This window comes from Taudactylus pleione, unplaced genomic scaffold (assembly GCF_031769625.1).
Source record: "Taudactylus pleione unplaced genomic scaffold, aTauple2 ptg001334l, whole genome shotgun sequence".
In the NCBI taxonomy this organism is placed as follows: Eukaryota; Metazoa; Chordata; class Amphibia; order Anura; family Myobatrachidae; genus Taudactylus; species Taudactylus pleione.
Window position 1 is genome coordinate 1,739,561 of NW_028285734.1, and position 20,690 is coordinate 1,760,250.

At 42.7% G+C, this 20,690-nt stretch overlaps 1 protein-coding gene across 3 annotated transcripts in view; it reads right to left on the minus strand.

The window, feature by feature from the left end:
* ARHGEF10L (Rho guanine nucleotide exchange factor 10 like) overlaps nt 1-12,979 on the minus strand; it is a 154,900-nt gene extending 141,921 nt beyond the window's left edge. For all 3 annotated transcript variants that reach the window (XM_088463237.1, XM_088463236.1, XM_088463234.1), the window contains exon 1: nt 12,901-12,979. The gene's annotated coding sequence lies outside the window, so the exon portion shown is untranslated. The remainder of the gene's footprint in view (nt 1-12,900) is intronic.
* Between the last annotated feature and the right edge of the window lie 7,711 nt (nt 12,980-20,690).

Here is a 20,690-nt window from a genome sequence, read left to right on the forward strand (position 1 = left end):
TACCAGCCTGATCTGAGTCTCCTATAACTAATAACACATTACCAGCCTGATCTGAGTCTCCTATAACTAATAACACAGTACCAGCCTGATCTGAGTCTCCTATAACTAATAATACAGTACCAGCCTGATCTGAGTCTCCTATAACTAATAATACAGTACCAGCTTGATCTGAGGTCTCCTATAACTAATAATACAGTACCAGCCTGATCTGAGTCTCCTATAACTAATAATACAGTACCAGCCTGATCTGAGTCTCCTATAACTAATAATACAGTACCAGCCTGATCTGAGTCTCCTATAACTAATAATACAGTACCAGCCTGATCTGAGTCTCCTATAACTAATAATAAAGAACCAGCCTGATCTGAGTCTCCTATAACTAATGATACAGTACCAGCTTGATCTGAGGTCTCCTATAACTAATAATACAGTACCAGCCTGATCTGAGTCTCCTATAACTAATAATACATTACCAGCCTGATCTGAGTCTCCTATAACTAATAATACATTACCAGCCTGATCTGAGTCTCCTATAACTAATGATACAGTACCAGCCTGATCTGAGTCTCCTATAACTAATAATACAGTACCAGCCTGATCTGAGTCTCCTATAACTAATAATACAGTACCAGCTTGATCTGAGTCTCCTATAACTAATAATACAGTACCAGCTTGATCTGAGTCTCCTATAACTAATAATACAGTACCAGCTTGATCTGAGTCTCCTATAACTAATAATACAGTACCAGCCTGATCTGAGTCTCCTATAACTAATGATACATTACCAGCCTGATCTGAGTCTCCTATAACTAATAATACAGTACCAGCTTGATCTGAGGTCTCCTATAACTAATAATACAGTACCAGCCTGATCTGAGTCTCCTATAACTAATAACACAGTACCAGCCTGATCTGAGTCTCCTATAACTAATGATACATTACCAGCCTGATCTGAGTCTCCTATAACTAATAATACAGTACCAGCTTGATCTGAGGTCTCCTATAACTAATAATACAGTACCAGCCTGATCTGAGTCTCCTATAACTAATAATACAGTACCAGCTTGATCTGAGGTCTCCTATAACTAATAATACAGTACCAGCCTGATCTGAGTCTCCTATAACTAATAATACAGTACCAGCCTGATCTGAGTCTCCTATAATTAATAATACAGTACCAGCCTGATCTGAGTCTCCTATAACTAATAATAAAGAACCAGCCTGATCTGAGTCTCCTATAACTAATAATACAGTACCAGCCTGATCTGAGTCTCCTATAACTAATAATACAGTACCAGCTTGATCTGAGTCTCCTATAACTAATAATACAGTACCAGCCTGATCTGAGTCTCCTATAACTAATAATACAGTACCAGCCTGATCTGAGTCTCCTATAACTAATAATACAGTACCAGCCTGATCTGAGTCTCTTATAACTAATAATACATTACCAGCCTGATCTGAGTCTCCTATAACTAATAATACAGTACCAGCCTGATCTGAGTCTCCTATAACTAATAATACAGTACCAGCCTGATCTGAGTCTCCTATAACTAATAATACAGTACCAGCCTGATCTGAGTCTCTTATAACTAATAATACAGTACCAGCCTGATCTGAGTCTCCTATAACTAATAATACAGTACCAGCCTGATCTGAGTCTCCTATAACTAATAATACAGTACCAGCCTGATCTGAGTCTCTTATAACTAATAATACATTACCAGCCTGATCTGAGTCTCCTATAACTAATAATACAGTACCAGCCTGATCTGAGTCTCCTATAACTAATAATACAGTACCAGCCTGATCTGAGTCTCTTATAACTAATAATACAGTACCAGCCTGATCTGAGTCTCCTATAACTAATAATACAGTACCAGCCTGATCTGAGTCTCCTATAACTAATAATACAGTACCAGCCTGATCTGAGTCTCCTATAACTAATAATACAGTACCAGCCTGATCTGAGTCTCCTATAACTAATAATACAGTACCAGCCTGATCTGAGTCTCTTATACCAAATAATATGGTACTAGCCACCTCTATTTGCATCTCTTATAATAATACAGTACCGGACTTTATTTCAGTCGGGTTCCAGATTATAGAAAGACAGTAAAAAGGTAGACAATGTCTAGATAGACACCAGGGGCGGGATGCACCAAAATTAGAAATTAAATAGCGTTAACGGCGCCTATTGCCACTGTAACAGGGTTTTTTTTCGTTAGTATGCAGCAAACCTCTCTTTCCAGAGAGGCTGCTGCGGTAATTGGATACTCCTGCAATGTCTGTAATGATGGCGGCTGTGCGCGGCCGTTGTTGTGGAGTCTTTTCACGCTAATGCCGGCGATCGAGAGGGAAGGGTGCGCGGTCATAACAGACACCGAGACCACGTTTAAGAGGTATGCTGCGTATTCGGAGTCTGCTTTTGGTGATAAATAAGTGTGGTTTTCGGAAAAGTATCAATGGTGCATCTCGTCCCAGATGTTAGTCAGTCAATAGGTTGACAGGGACGAATGATCGACACACTAAATGTCGACATGTAAGAAAGTCGACAGGTACAAATGGTCGACCGGGTCAAATGGTCGACAAATAATTTGGTCAACATGTTTTTGTTGACCAAATCCTTCTGGATGTTCAAGATGAACTCTCTCTATCCCAATGGCCTCAATGAGGCAGTGGTACTGAACTCAGGGCCTGATTCAGAGCCGGACGCTATTTGCGGACGGTCGTTCTGAAAAAGGGTCCGGATATTTAACTTGAGCGCTCGCTCTTTGCGGTCTGTGGACGCCTCTATGTCTGAGCGAGCGTCCGAAAAATGCGCTCGCTATTTTGTAAAGACGCCCCTTTGCAGTTCGCATTATACGTCATCTCCTGTATTTAATAGATTAATCGGGAACATCGAAAGGCGTCTGAACTGCTCGCAGTGCTTGTGGTAGGTTTTACTTCCCGCTATCACTGCGAGCAGTTCAGGCTAAAAGACAACCAAGTGACGTGGTCGATGACGCTGCTTTGTTAATTATGCACACCCATTAAACGGCGTTTTGACCGTTTGGCACGCCTGCGTTCGGATCTCCACTCCCCGTTTTCAAGCACCTTCCCCTGTTACCACCCACAAACTCCTCATTCTGTCACTCGGCCCCTCGCTGTTTTACGAGCGCACGATTTCCAACCGCAATGACTGGTTTGCACATGCGCATTACGACCCATGCGCATGCACAGTTGTGCGAACATCGCTCAGAGCGAATGAGCGGCCGCTTACGAGCGGCTCTGAATCAGGCCCTCAGTCATTTAGATTTATAGCCTCTCCTTCTTTGATCCAAGTGTGTTCTTCCACTCTATACGACGTATCACTATCTCTTCATATAAACCTATAATGAAAGATTATTCAGTTTTTCGACCTATTAGGTTATACAGGTCAGTAGTGTAGGACGATTACTTAAATGAATGTTCACATTGATTCGTGCATTGCTGGTTCACATTCTTGTATTCTCTAGTTTCTGTCTCTTAAGAATAATATGATGATTATCGTAGAATATTATCAACAGATACTGTATGTGTAACAATCTGCCCCTTCACCTTATTAGAGGGAATTACCCTTATAAGATGGATAAGTTTCTATACATTTTTATATCACATTAGATTTGTTCTCATTCTATTAAAACAATATCAGAATACAATCAAAACTGTTGAATTATCACACTGTTGAAATATGGGTCTATTAATAATGTGAGTTTCCTTAGGGTTATCATATCTATCACATTTATACCCCTTTTACACCAGAGCTAAAACCTGGGTTATTGCAGGGGTAACCCGGGCAGCTCCTTGGTGTAAAAGGGGAAAGGGTTGGATTGCCGGGTCAGGTGACCCAGCAATCCAACCCAGGTAACTTGCAGGGTTTAACATGGGAATAACCCGTGAAACCCTGCAGTGTAAACGGCGAGATCCGGATCAGGGTGACCTGGATCGTGCCGCATGACTGCCGTTTGGCCGGCTTCAGTGGCGCTTAGAGCTGACATCATCTCCAAGCGTCCACTTCAACACCGGAAAAGCCAGGTCTCTGTAGACCCGGCTCCAGTGTGAACAGCGCCGACTCGGGAATATCCTGGGTCGGCGCCAGAGAAATTCCGGGTCTGATCCTCACGTGATATCTCTTAACTTACACTGCAACAACGGTGGCGGCTCTCTATGCCGCGTTGGCCCGCCCCGCCCACGTGTCGTTTGTTTACGTCACGTGGACGGAGCTGGGGGACTCGCGGCTGGTGACGGCCGCTCACCATGCGACTGGGCTCCGTCCAGGCTCGCGTGATGTGTGTTTACGTCACGTGGACGGACGGTGCGCGATCGCAGCAGGTGAATAATGTAAGTGATATTGTTTTTCCTTACGTCAATGGATTTATATGACTAATTATGATATACGTACATCCAGATGGGTCTGCCTCCTTATTTATTTATGCATTATATGTATTGTGTCTTTTGAAATATGTGTTATTTTTATGTATAAATATAAAAAATTGTATAATGCACAACAGCTTCTAATCAGCAGCCATTTTAACAAGCTATAAAAAGGAGCCAGGGTTGGACTGGCCCACAGGGGTACAGGGGAAATCCCCGGTGGGCCCCACTGCCTGAGGGCCCACCCCCTACTCTAGGTGTCAGGTTCCAGACCTCAAATCATACATTGTTACTTAATTATATGATCAGTTACCTGGTGGAGTAGTACCACTAATCAACATGGGGGCTTGGCTCCTTTCTATAGAAACTACAACCAGACTTGCCTATTGGTTAGCCAAACTTCTCTGGTGGCTGGCCACACCCACTCTGGGGTCTGGCCACACCTCTTAAGCATGGGGCCCTACCACTTTATGCCCCAGTACGACACTGAAAGGAGCTATTGCCTGTTCACTGTTACCTTTGATAAAGCTGTGTCTGAATACAGTGAAACATGTTAGGGACTGGCTGACACACCCTCCACTACAGAATATCCAGCAGGAGCGTATGTAGTATCTACACCTTGCTATTGGTGCCACAGACAGCTGTCTTAATACCAGCGGACTGGATTTGTGCCATAGGGGACTATTAACATTGTAAAAGCTTCGCCAGTGTTGCTAAAGGACCTCACAATAAAATTTGGGCCCTGGGACTGATAACTACAGACATGCTGGACATTTTTCTCACAAAGCATCATCAGCTTTTCCATGAACAAGGAATATAGGGCCCGATTCAGACCCGTTCGCTCGGCTGCGTTCGCTCGCAGTCGGACGATTGTTGCAAACTGCGTATGCGTATAAGTCGCAGTGCGCGAACCTGTCACTGCGATCGGGAAACGATCGCTCTCTGCATATTGCCGGAGCGCTAGTTTGAGTGACAGAACGGGGCATCTGCGGGTGGTGTCTGGGGCAGGTCTGTGTAAACGGGGTGTGCTTGCACTAGCGCAGGCGTGGCTGGGTGTTTTTACATCAACTTAAGGGTGTGAATTAAGACGTAGCGTCAGCATATGCGTCATACGAGAGAAATAAAGGCAGCGGTGATCGCAGTGCTTGCGGTAGCCTAGAGCCTACCTTAAGCACTGCGTGGTGGTTCGATGTCGCCCGATGGTACCAATGTTTTCATACACTTCCTGGAGATGACGTCTGAAAGTGGGCATCTTTACTCCTGGCTTCACATGGCGATCGCACGTTCAGACATAGGAGGCGTCCTCATACCTTAGTGTGCGATCGCATCATTTGCATATTTTCGTTCCTTATGGCAGCGAACGAGCGCACCCTAGCGAACGGGTCTGAATGAGCTCCTTAATCCGGATATCTGCTCCTAAAATTACTGCTATATTCTGGACATTATTTCTGTCCATGTGGATTTGGTGACTTTTTATCCTTTTTATTGTGCTGATATAGTTATATCTTTACATTTACATGTGTTTTTATTTGTGCATTTGATCATTTTTTGGTATTAAATTGTGATACATTTTTCATGTTAATGTTTCTATTCTGAGCGCTGTACTTTTCTTATTATATTTCCATTTGTCTGTGAGCATTGACCATCCTCCAATATATAGAGCAGCTCACTTTAATATTGGATCTTTACACCTCAAAGCAGCGCCTCATCGGTTACCTTCTAGGTACTGATACTCTCTTTTTTGCTTTTTTTTTTTCATGTTTTAGGGCGGAATTCAATTGATTTCGCGGCCCGCATCTCCCGTCTAAAGTGACAGGAGATCGCGGGCCGCTATGCAATTGTGCCAGCTTTTCAAGCTGATTGCGCCCATAAAGGTCAGGTTTAGCCGCGTAAAGCAGCTAAACCCGACCAAAGTGCTGGGCGCGATCGCGAAAAGTGATGTTTGGGCGCCCAAACATGTCACTTTTCGCACATTTCAGCTCTCATCCCCCAGGGGCTGCGAGCTGAAATGTAGCGCTTGGCAGCTGATCGCGCCCGACAGGAGCAAGAATAGAATAGCTCCATCGGGCGCGATAGGGGATGAAAAGAATTGAATTCCGCCCTTAGGGTTAGGCACTTACCGGAGGGTTATGCTTAGGCACTAGAAGGGACGGTTAGGGTCTCCTATAACCAATAATACAGTACCAGCCTCTGTATAAGTCTCCTATAACCAATAATACAGTACCAGCCTCTGTATGAGTCTCCTATAACCAATAATACAGTACCAGCCTCTGTATGAGTCTCCTATAACCAATAATACAGTACCAGCCTCTGTATGAGTCTCCTATAACCAATAATACAGTACCAGCCTCTGTATGAGTCTCCTATAACCAATAATACAGTACCAGCCTCTGTATGAGTCTCCTATAACCAATAATACAGTACCAGCCTCTGTATGAGTCTCCTATAACCAATAATACAGTACCAGCCTCTGTATGAGTCTCCTATAACCAATAATACAGTACCAGCCTCTGTATAAGTCTCCTATAACCAATAATACAGTACCAGCCTCTGTATAAGTCTCCTATAACCAATAATACAGTACCAGCCTCTGTATACGTCTCCTATAACCAATAATACAGTACCAGCCTCTGTATACGTCTCCTATAACCAATAATACAGTACCAGCCTCTGTATACGTCTCCTATAACCAATAATATGATACCAGCCTCTGTATGAGTCTCCTATAACTAATAATACAGTACCAGCCTCTGTATACGTCTCCTATAACCAATAATATGATACCAGCCTCTGTATGAGTCTCCTATAACCAATAATACAGTACCAGCCTCTGTATAAGTCTCCTATACCCAATAATACAGTACCAGCCTCTGTATAAGTCTCCTATAACCAATAATACAGTACCAGCCTCTGTATAAGTCTCCTTTAACCAATAATATGATACCAGCCTCTGTATAAGTCTCCTATAACCAATAATACAGTAACAGCCTCTATTTGAGTCTCCTATAACAAATAATACAGTTCCAGCTTCTATCTGACTCTCCTATACCCAATAATACAGTTCCAGCTTCTATCTGAGTCTCCTATAAAAAAAATAATACAGTACTAGCTTAAATTTAAGTCTCCTATAACCAATAAGGGGCCAGCCTCTATTTGAGTCTCCTTTAACAAATAATACAGTACCAGCTTCTATTTAAGTTCCCTATAACCAAAAATATGGTACCTGCCACATCTGAATCTCCTATAACCAATAATACAGTACCAGCCTCTGTATGAGTCTCCTATAACCAATAATACAGTACCAGCCTCTGTATGAGTCTCCTATAACCAATAATACAGTACCAGCCTCTGTATGAGTCTCCTATAACCAATAATACAGTACCAGCCTCTGTATGAGTCTCCTATAACCAACAATACAGTACCAGCCTCTGTATGAGTCTCCTATAACCAACAATACAGTACCAGCCTCTGTATGAGTCTCCTATAACCAATAATACAGTACCAGCCTCTGTATGAGTCTCCTATAACCAATAATACAGTACCAGCCTCTGTATGAGTCTCCTATAACTAATAATACAGTACCAGCCTCTGTATACGTCTCCTATAACCAATAATACAGTACCAGCCTCTGTATACGTCTCCTATAACCAATAATATAGTACCAGCCTCTGTATGAGTCTCCTATAACCAATAATATAGTACCAGCCTCTGTATGAGTCTCCTATAACCAATAATACAGTACCAGCCTCTGTATGAGTCTCCTATAACTAATAATACAGTACCAGCCTCTGTATACGTCTCCTATAACCAATAATATGATACCAGCCTCTGTATGAGTCTCCTATAACCAATAATACAGTACCAGCCTCTGTATAAGTCTCCTATAACCAATAATACAGTACCAGCCTCTGTATAAGTCTCCTATAACCAATAATACAGTACCAGCCTCTGTATAAGTCTCCTATACCCAATAATATGATACCAGCCTCTGTATAAGTCTCCTATAACCAATAATACAGTACCAGCCTCTGTATAAGTCTCCTATAACCAATAATACAGTACCAGCCTCTGTATGAGTCTCCTATACCCAATAATATGATACCAGACACTATTTGAGTTTCCCATAACCAATAATACAGTACCAGCCTCTGTATAAGTCTCCTATAACTCATAATACAGTACCAGCCTCTGTATAAGTCTCCTATAACCAATAATATAGTACCAGCCTCTGTATGAGTCTCCTATAACCAATAATACAGTACCAGCCTCTGTATAAGTCTCCTATAACCAATAATATAGTACCAGCCTCTGTATGAGTCTCCTATAACTAATAATACAGTACCAGCCTCTGTATGAGTCTCCTATAACCAATAATACAGTACCAGCCTCTGTATGAGTCTTCTATAACCAATAATACAGTACCAGCCTCTGTATAAGTCTCCTATAACCAATAATACAGTACCAGCCTCTGTATGAGTCTCCTATAACCAACAATACAGTACCAGCCTCTGTATGAGTCTCCTATAACCAATAATACAGTACCAGCCTCTGTATGAGTCTCCTATAACCAATAATACAGTACCAGCCTCTGTATAAGTCTCCTATAACCAATAATATAGTACCAGCCTCTGTATAAGTCTCCTATAACCAATAATACAGTACCAGCCTCTGTATAAGTCTCCTATAACCAATAATACAGTACCAGCCTCTGTATGAGTCTCCTATAACCAATAATACAGTACCAGCCTCTGTATGAGTCTCCTATAACCAATAATACAGTACCAGCCTCTGTATAAGTCTCCTATACCCAATAATACAGTACCAGCCTCTGTATGAGTCTCCTATAATCAATAATATGATACCAGCCACTATTTGAGTTTCCCATAACCAATAATACAGTACAAACATCCATACAAGTCTCCATAATCAATATTATGGTATTACACCTCTATTTAAGGAGCATATTCACTTAGGTGCGAAAAGTCCCGTACTTTTCGCATGCTAGACTTTTTTCCGTTATTGCTGGTCTCCATGCGGAAAAGTAACGCGTGCGTCCCCGCTTATCCCCGTATTCAATTAGATATCAGCTAAAACGGAACCCGGCCAATTCAGACCAGGCGAAAAAGTTCTGGCAAAAATGGGAAAAACACTTTGTACCCCCAAAGGGCTGCACTAACATAGGGGATCACTATAGGGGTGTTCTAGTACCCCTAATAAAGGTAATCTGGGGGGGTCTTTTCCTCCAGAAGCTTGCTATTAGCGTCTCTGCATAAGTGGTGAAGAATGGCATTAAGCAATATTTTTTCATTCAAATAACTAGTCCCAGCAAAGTTGCTAATGTGAAGTTTTAAAAAAATTAAAATATCCACCTGCCGCAAGCACCTGCAATCTTAAAAACACCTGGGGCAAACTTGGGGACCCCCCTGGAGTCTATTTCGCTAGTTTTTAAGTTTGTCCCTCAACTTTGGGTTTTTTACGCCCCCAAAAGTACTTTTTTGGGGTGTTCTTAAGTGTTTTTAATCTATTTTGACACAGTTTACCTTTGGGGGGCTGTCCCATGGGTGCACGGTGGTTCCCGCAAGTTTGCACCCCAAAAACCCCAATTCTGCACTTTTTTTCGTCAACTTTCATAGGCGAATCTTTTTCGCCTATTCCAATGCATTGAGTTTCCGCACTGGCGAAAAGTCTTTGGAATTGAATATGGGGATAAATTTTCGCCTATAGAAATGACGTCACCGGCGAAAACTCTTCACCCAAAACGGCTTTTTGCACCTAACTGAATACGGCCCTAAGTCACCTACAATAGTACAACACCAGCTGCTGTATGAGTCTCACGAGAACCAATAATGCAGTACCAGCCTCTGTATGAGTCTACCTCTGTATTACACTACAGTCCCACATATAATTCCATATTACACTACAGTACCACACATATACCTCTCGATTACACTACAGTGCTATATATATATCTCTGTATTGCACTACAGTCCCACACATATACCTCTCCATTACACTACAGTTCTATACATACACCTCTGTATTACACTACAGTCCCACACATATACCTCTGTATTACACTACAGTTCTATATATACCCCCGTATTACACTACAGTCCCACACATATACCTCTGTATTACACTACAGTTCTATATATACATTGTTTTTACACTACAGTCCCACATATTATTCCGTATTACACTACAGTCCCACACATATACCTCTGTATTACACTACAGTCCCACATATTATTCTGTATTACACTACAGTTCTATATATACCCCCGTATTACACTACAGTCCCACACATATACCTCTGTATCACACTACAGTCCCACACATATACCTCTGTATTACACTACAGTTCTATATATACATTGTTTTTACACTACAGTCCCACATATTATTCCGTATTACACTACAGTCCCACACATATACCTCTGTATTACACTACAGTCCCACATATTATTCTGTATTACACTACAGTCCCACACATATATCTCTCCATTACACTACAGTTCTATATATACCCCCGTATTACACTACAGTCCCACATATTATTCCGTATTACACTACAGTCCCACACATGTACCTCTGTATTACACTACAGTCCCACATATTATTCCGTATTACACTACAGTCCCACACATATACCTCTCCATTACACTACAGTTCTATATATACCCCCGTATTACACTACAGTCCGACATCTTTTTCCGTATTACACTACAGTCCCACACATATACCTCTGTATTACACTACAGTTCTTTATATACACTGGTTTGACACTACTGTCCCACATATATACCTTTGTATTACACTACAGTCCCACATATACCTCTGTATTACATTACAGTCCCAGACATATACCTCTGCATTACATTACAGTCCCAGACATATACCTCTGTATTACATTACAGTCCCAGGCATATACCTCTGTATCACACTACAGTCCCACATATATTCCTTTGTATTACATTATAATGCAGTCCCAAACATATATTTCTTTATTACACTACAGTCCCACATATATTCCTCTGTATTACATTATAATGCAGTCCCAAACATATACTTCTTTATTACACTACAGTCCCACATATATTCCTCTGTATTACATTATAATGCAGTCCCAAACATATACTTCTTTATTACACTACAGTCCCACATATATTCCTCTGTATTACATTATAATGCAGTCCCAAACATATACTTCTTTATTACACTACAGTCCCACAGATATTCCTCTGTATTACATTATAATGCAGTCCCAAACATATACTTCTTTATAACACTACAGTCCCACATATATTCCTCTGTATTACATTATAATGCAGTCCCAAACATATACTTCTTTATAACACTACAGTCCCACATATATTCCACTGTATTACATTATAATGCAGTCCCAAACATATACTTCTTTATTACACTACAGTCCCACAGATATTCCTCTGTATTACATTATAATGCAGTCCCAAACATATACTTCTTTATTACACTACAGTCCCACAGATACTGTATTACTTTATAGAGGAACATTTTAGGGTTATAAAAGGTAATGGGGGGCATCCACTAGACGATTTTATCCCTGTCCAACCTCTTAACGATTTTCCCTTGAAGTTTCCCTTGAAATATGATCTTCCACTCTGAACAATTTGCAAAGGATTTGCAAAAGATTTGCAAAAGATTTGCAAAGGATTTGCAAAGGATTTGCAAAAGATTTGCAAACGATTTGCAAAAGATCTGCAAACGATTTGCAAAAGATCTAACAATAAACTATGTTGTTTTAATCTGTAATTGAGAGCTTTCAGCTATAGTGGGCAGACAGTGGTTCATCGTTTGATCGTTCAGCATGAACGATGTGTAAACGATGTGTAAACGATTTGTAAGCAATCAAGTGAAATTGACCTGCATGTTCAGTCGATGGAGGAGACGATCAAACGACCAGCGGGAGCGCGTATCGTACATCGTTAGAAACAATTACTGCACGATTTGCAAACGATGTTCAAACGATGTTTGAACGATTATCGAACGATTTTGTCATTATCGTTCAATCGTTCAACTTTATCGTCTAGTGGATACCCCCAGTCAGCGATCACTGATAGCACAGAGCACAGCCCAGACATGGGGACCAAGCAGCAGACACCCTGCACAGAGCACAGCCCAGACATGGGGACCAAGCAGCAGATACCCTGCACAGAGCACAGCCCAGACATGGGGACCAAGCAGCAGACACCCTGCACAGAGCACAGCCCAGACATGGGGACCAAGCAGCAGATACCCTGCACAGAGCACAGCCCAGACATGGGGACCAAGCAGCAGATACCCTGCACAGAAGCTCATGTTCCCAGATTCCTCATCCTATAGGGAGCAGCACACAAAGGGTCTGAGCAGCACAATGCTCTGCAGTGGGGGGTCTGTGCCTGGCCATTGTGTGCGGGGTCCCTGGTTACTGGGAGCGGGGACTGGTGAGAGGGAAGGATGGAAGCAGCAGCTGCACTCACCCACCTTGGCTTATACTGCAGCAGCCGCGCTGGAGGTGATACAATGTATCCGGGGTGTAGTGCAGAGTCTCCAGCAGCCCATTTCCTGCTCCGCACCTGCTCGTGTCACACACACAGTCCCGTCCAGCAGCAGCAGCAGGGTCCAGGCAGGAGATACCGAGCAGTCCCCGGGCCCTTCCCTCTTCTATTCCTAGCCTCCAAGGCAGCCAATCACTGCACCCTGCCACTACTAGGCACTGCCATCCCCCAAATACCAACCCAGGCCGGCCATGCCCCTCTACCACGCTGCCTCTGTGCCCGTTATTACAGGCAGGGCATCTATACCAGGGGCACAGACAGATGACCTAAACATAAATAATAATTACTATTCTTATTACTACCTAACTACGAATAGAGGGCCTGATTCAGGAGAGAACGCAATTGTGATTACGTACGCACATCGACCGATTGTTTGGCAATGCGCGTGCGTATAAGAGGCACTGCATGTGCGCAGCGCTCGCACTGCGATTACGGACGCACAGGGGAATCCGTCGCAGAGCGAGTGACAGGCTGTCAGCGTTTGGGGTGGCGGTCAGAATAACGCAGACGTGTCTGACCGTTTGAGCGCCGTTCATGGGGCGTGCATAAATTAGCCACTGCGAGTGCATACGCAGCAGGTCAGACCTGCGGTAAATGCCGCGTGAGTGGTCGCTGCGCATTGATGGTACTCATGGTTACGCAGAAGCGCAGGAGTGGGCGTCTTTATGCCGGCTGCGCTGCGGAAAGCAGTAGCGCATTTTCACAGCTGCGTTCCGTGCATATTTACAGCTGCGATTGCAATCGCTGCAGAATCAGGTCCAGAGAGCATGAGAAGTGCTACTGTGCATCCTCACACAGGATAACCACAGATACTGAGAATAACATCCAGTATACAGGGCAAGAGAAGTGCTACTGTGCATCCTCACACAGGATCACCACAGATACTGAGAATAACATCCAGTATACAGGGCAAGAGAAGTGCTACTGTGCATCCTCACACAGGACAACCACAGATACTGATAATAACATCCAGTATACAGGGCAAGAGAAGTGCTACTGTGCATCCTCACACAGGAGAACCACAGATACTGAGAATAACATCCAGTATACAGGGCAAGAAAAGTGCTACTGTGCATCCTCACACAGGACAACCACAGATACTGAGAATAACATCCAGTAGACAGGGCAAGAGAAGTGCTACTGTGCATCCTCACACAGGATAACCACAGATACTGAGAATAACATCCAGCAGACAGGGCAAGAGAAGTGCTACTGTGCATCCTCACACAGGATAACCACAGATACTGAGAATAACATCCAGCATACAGGGCAAGAAAAGTGCTACTGTGCATCCTCACACAGGATAACCACAGATACTGAGAATAACATCCAGTATACAGGGCAAGAGAAGTGCTACTGTGCATCCTCACACAGGATAACCACAGATACTGAGAATAACATCCAGTATACAGGACAAGAAAAGTGCTACTGTGCATCCTCACACAGGATAACCACAGATACTGAGAATAACATCCAGTATACAGGGCAAGAAAAGTGCTACTGTGCATCCTCACACAGGATAACCACAGATATTGAGAATAACATCCAGTATACAGGGCAAGAGAAGTGGGAGAAATCCTATTGTGCAGTGATCCAGGATAACCATAGAGACTGATAATAACACAGTATACAGGAAGTGTTACTGTGCATCCTTACATACAGGATAACCATAGAGACTGATAATAACACAGTATACAGGAAGTGTTACTGTGCATCCATACATACAGGATAACCATAGAGACTGATAATAACACAGTATACAGGAAGTGTTACTGTGCATCCTTACATACAGGATAACCATAGAGACTGATAATAACACACAGTATACAGGAAGTGTTACTGTGCATCCTTACATACAGGATAACCATAGAGACTGATAATAACACAGTATACAGGAAGTGTTACTGTGCATCCTTACATACAGGATAACCATAGAGACTGATAATAACACAGTATACAGGAAGTGTTACTGTGCATCCTTACATACAGGATAACCATAGAGACTGATAATAACACACAGTATACAGGAAGTGTTACTGTGCATCCTTACATACAGGATAACCATAGAGACTGATAATAACACAGTATACAGGAAGTGTTACTGTGCATCCTTACATACAGGATAACCATAGAGACTGATAATAACACCCAGTATACAGGAAGTGTTACTGTGCATCCTTACATACAGGATAACCATAGAGACTGATAATAACACACAGTATACAGGAAGTGTTACTGTGCATCCTTACATACAGGATAACCATAGAGACTGATAATAACACAGTATGCAGGAAGTGTTACTGTGCATCCTTACATACAGGATAACCACAGATATTGAGAATAACATCCAGTATACAGGGCAAGAAAAGTGGGAGAAATCCTATTGTGCAGTGATCCAGAATAACCATAGAGACTGATAATAACACAGTATACAGGAAGTGTTACTGTGCATCCTTACATACAGGATAACCATCGAGACTGATAATAACACAGTATACAGGAAGTGTTACTGTGCATCCTTACATACAGGATAACCATAGAGACTGATAATAACACAGTATACAGGAAGTGTTACTGTGCATCCTTACATACAGGATAATGAGAGATACTGTGAATGGTATACAGGACAAGAGAACTGGTACTGTGCTTGTGCCATATATACATAATAAATACAGATACTGATAATAGCATCCAGTATACTGGGCAAGAAAAGTAGGATAAATGGTATTATGCAGTGATCCTTATATACTGATTAACCACAGATAGTGAGAATAACATATAGTGTATAGGTCAAAGGAAATTGTACTGTGCAGTGATCCTATAATGACATATATACAGAGAATAAGATCCAGCATAGAAACAGTACTGTCTAGTGATCTTTATGTACAGAATAATCACATATGGAGAATAAGTCCAGTATATGAGTCAAGAGAAGTGATACTGTGCAGTGATCCTTACGTACAGAATAATCACATACAGAGAATAGGACCAGTATAGAAGTGGTACTGTGCAGTGATCCTTACGTACAGAATAATCACATACAGAGAATAGGACCAGTAGAGAAGTGGTACTGTGCAGTGAACCTTACGTACAGAATAATCACATATACAGAAAAAAGATCCAGTATGGAAGTCAAGAGAAGTGCTACTGTGCAGTGATCCTTACGTACAGAATAATCACATACAGGAATAAGATCCAGTATAGAGGTCAAGAGAAGTAGTACTGTGCAGTGATCCTTCAGTACAGAATAATCACATACGGAAAATAATATCCATTATAGAAGTGAGGAGAAGTAGTACTGTGCAGTGATCCTTACATACAGAATAATCACATACGGAGAATAAGATCCAGTATGGAAGTAAAGATAAGTGGTACTGTGCATCAATCCTTACGTACAGAATAATATCACATATACAGAGAGTAAGTTCCAGTATAGAACTCAGGAGAAGTTGTACTGTGTATTGATCCTTACATACGGAATAATAACATACGGAAAATAAGATCCAGTATAGAAGACGAGAAGTTGTACTGTGCAGTGATGCTTAAGTACAGAATAATCACATACGGAAAATAAGATTCAATATAGTGGTGAGGAGAAGTAGTACTGTGCAGTGATCCTCACATATAGAATAATCACATACTGAGAATCAGATCCAGTATATAAGTTAAAAGAAGTAGTACTGTGCCATGATCCTTATATACAGAACAATCAAATACGGAGAATAAGGTCCAGTATGGAAGTCAAGAGAAGTGGTACTGTGCATCGATCCTTACGTACAGAATAATCACATATACAGAGAGAAGATCCAGTATGGAAGTCAAGAGAAGTGCTACTGTGCAGTGATCTTTACATACAGAATAATCACATACGGAAAATAATATCCAGTATTGAAGGCAAGAGAAGTAGTACTGTGCAGTGATCCTTACATATAGAATACTCACATACAGAAAATAAGTTCCAGTATAGAAGGCAAGAGAACTGCTACTGTGCAGTGATCCTTACATACAGAATAATCACATACGGAAAATAATATCCAGTATAGAAGGCAAGAGAAGTAGTACTGTGCAGTGGTCCTTGCATACAGAATAATCACATACAGAGAATAAGGTTCAGTATGGAAGTCAAGAGAAGTGGTACTGTGCATCGATCCTTACGTACAGAATAATCACATATACAGAGAAAAGATCCAGTATGGAAGTCAAGAGAAGTGCTACTGTGCAGTGATCCTTACATACAGAATAATCACATACGGAAAATAATATCCAGTATAGAAGGCAAGAGAAGTGCTACTGTGCAGTGATCCTTGCATACAGAATAATCATATACAGAGAAAAAGTCCAGTATGGAAGTCAAGAGAAGTGGTACTTTGCAGTAATCCTTACGTACAGAATAATCACATACAGAGAATAAGATCCAGTGTAGAAGTCAAGAGAAGTGGTACTGTGCAGTGATCCTTACGTACAGAATATTCACAGAGAATAAGATCCAGTATAGAAGTGATATAGAAAAGGGGAGCAAAGCAGTGTGTGTACTATCAGTCATCTGTGTGACTGAGTAACTATCAGTCATCTGAGTAACTATCAGTCATCTGCGTGGCTATCAGTCATCTGAGTAACTAACTATCAGTCATCTTAGTAACTATCAGTCATCTGCGTGGCTATCAGTTATCTGAGTAACTATCAGTCATCTGAGTAACTATCAGTCATCTAAGTAACTATCAGTGTGTATACTATCAGTCATCTAAGTAACTATCAGTCATCTGAGTAACTATCAGTCATCTAAGTAACTATCAGTCATCTGAGTAACTATCAGTCATCTGCGTGGCTATCAGTCATCTGAGTAACTATCAGTCATCTACGTGGCTATCAGTCATCTGAGTAACTATCAGTCATCTAAGTAACTATCAGTGTGTATACTATCAGTCATCTAAGTAACTATCAGTCATCTGAGTAACTATCAGTCATCTGCGTGACTATCAGTCATCTAAGTAACTATCAGTCATCTGAGTAACTATCAGTCATCTAAGTATCAGTCATCTGAGTAACTATCGGATCATCTGCGTGACTATCAGTCATCTGAGTAACTATCGGTTCATCTGAGTGACTATCGGGGCGTCTGAGTAACTATCGGATCATCTGCGTGACTATCAGTCATCTGAGTAACTATCGGATCATCTGCGTGACTATCAGTCATCTGAGTAACTATCGGATCATCTGCGTGACTATCAGTCATCTGAGTAACTATCGGATCATCTGCGTGACTATCAGTCATCTGAGTAACTATCAGTCATCTGAGTAACTATCAGTCATCTAAGTAACTATCAGTGTGTATACTATCAGTCATCTAAGTAACTATCAGTCATCTGAGTAACTATCAGTCATCTGCGTGGCTATCAGTCATCTAAGTAACTATCAGTCATCTGAGTAACTATCAGTCATCTGCGTGGCTATCAGTCATCTGAGTAACTATCAGTCATCTGCGTGGCTATCAGTCATCTGAGTAACTATCAGTCATCTAAGTAACTATCAGTGTGTATACTATCAGTCATCTAAGTAACTATCAGTCATCTGAGTAACTATCAGTCATCTGCGTGACTATCAGTCATCCAGTCATCTAAGTAACTATCAGTCATCTGAGTAACTATCAGTCATCTAAGTATCAGTCATCTGAGTAACTATCGGATCATCTGCATGACTATCAGTCATCTGAGTAACTATCGGATCATCTGAGTGACTATTGGGTCGTCTGAGTAACTATTGGATCATCTGCGTGACTATCAGTCATCTGAGTAACTATTGGATCATCTGCGTGACTATCAGTCATCTGAGTAACTATCAGTCATCTGAGTAACTATCAGTCATCTGCGTAATTATCGGATCATCTGTGTGACTATCGGGTCATCTGAGTGACTATCAGGTCGTCTGAGTAACTATCGGATCATCTGCGTGACTATCAGTCATCTGAGTAACTATCAGTCATCTGAGTAACTATCGGATCATCTGTGTGACTATCGGGTCATCTGAGTGACTATCGGGTCGTCTGAGTAACTATCGGATCATTTGCGTGACTATCAGTCATCTGAGTAACTATCGGATCATCTGTGTGACTATCGGGTCATCTGAGTGACTATCGGGTCGTCTGAGTAACTATCGGATCATTTGCGTGACTATCAGTCATCTGAGTAACTATCGGATCATCTGCGTGACTATCGGGTCATCTGAGTAACTATCGGATCATCTGCGTGACTATCAGTCATCTGCGTGAATATCGGATCATCTGCATGACTCTCAGTCATCTGAGTAACCCCTCAGGTTACTCAGGGGGGCCGATGGTTTCACGCAGTTGAAGCCAGTGAAGCTGCGTACAAGGATGCAGCCACCGGCTTCAGCACACCCTGAAAATGACGCAGACAAGCAACCCCCGCTCCGCCCCAAATGGCTGCATCTTGTCATTTAGGCCTGATTTAGAGCTGAGTTGACATCTGCAGTCTGTCAAACTGTGCCTGAACCCGCACTGCAACCGGTATCACAAGACCATCGCAACACATGCGCAAAGCAGCTCAGGGGGCACATGTGCAGGTCACAAAACATCAGCCAGTCACTACCGATTCATCTTTCTCCCCGCTGCCACCTTGTGGTGTAAAATGGTTACACAATCCATCTTGACACCAGATATTGGGGCCTATTTATCATGAAATATTTACAGCATATTCTCTGAATAACACCTGTTCTCAGGGGATAACACAAATATTTAGTATCATCCCAATGTATGAAAGAGGGACAGTCCCTTTATAACTGACAGCAGCCGCAACTCCCACAGGTTTCTAGATGCAATGCTGTCAGATTTACCACAACAGCGTTGTGCTGCTTTAGCCTATGAGCAGGCCCGCCAAGAGCCACGCGGGGCCCATGTAAAAGGGGCGTGGCCTAATTGCGGGAGGCGTAGCCATGCCCCTTTTGGTAAAAAGAAAAATTATTACAGCGCCGCCAAGCGAGGGGGGTGCTGTGAGCCCTCTCAGCCTGGCGCATAACCAGTGGGGGCGTGATCAGCTTGATCGCTCCCCCCACGGCATAGGAGACTGCTGTGGCTGCTTCTTAGCAGCTGTGACCAGTCTCCCAGTGCAGACCAGCTCGCAGCAGCATGTGCTGGGCTGTTGTGATGTAAGAGGGGGGAGCGGTGCCTGGCCCCAGCCGGGCCCCTCCAGCAAGCCCGGGTAATTAGTACCCGCCCCCCCCCCTCTCGACGCCCCTGCCTATGAGCTGCATTTCATAACCCTCTCCAGCAATGGCCACGGCGCATTCGTGGTCAGTAGACTGCGCATGCACAGGAGTCCCAGCCAGTGGCGTAATTAGGGGGTTTGGCGCCCAGGGCAAGGGAATAAATGGTGCCCCCCCTACCTAATTACCCCATGGGCCTAGTGCCCAACAACCTGGTGGTCTAGGTAGGAATTAATGGTATAGCCTACCCGTCCTCAGCCGCAGTCTTCCCTCTGCGGGGCCGCCCAGGGTACGGTGCCCCACACGCAGCCCCCTGGTTACGCCACTGGTCCCAGCACAGGAGTGAAGAGACTGCTGATACGGTCTCTTTACTCTGAGCACATCACAGAGACGGGCTCCACCAGATACATAGTCACACATCTCCTGATACTGCCAGATACAGTCACACATCTCCTGATACTGCCTGGTACAGTCACACATCTCCTGATACTGCCAGAT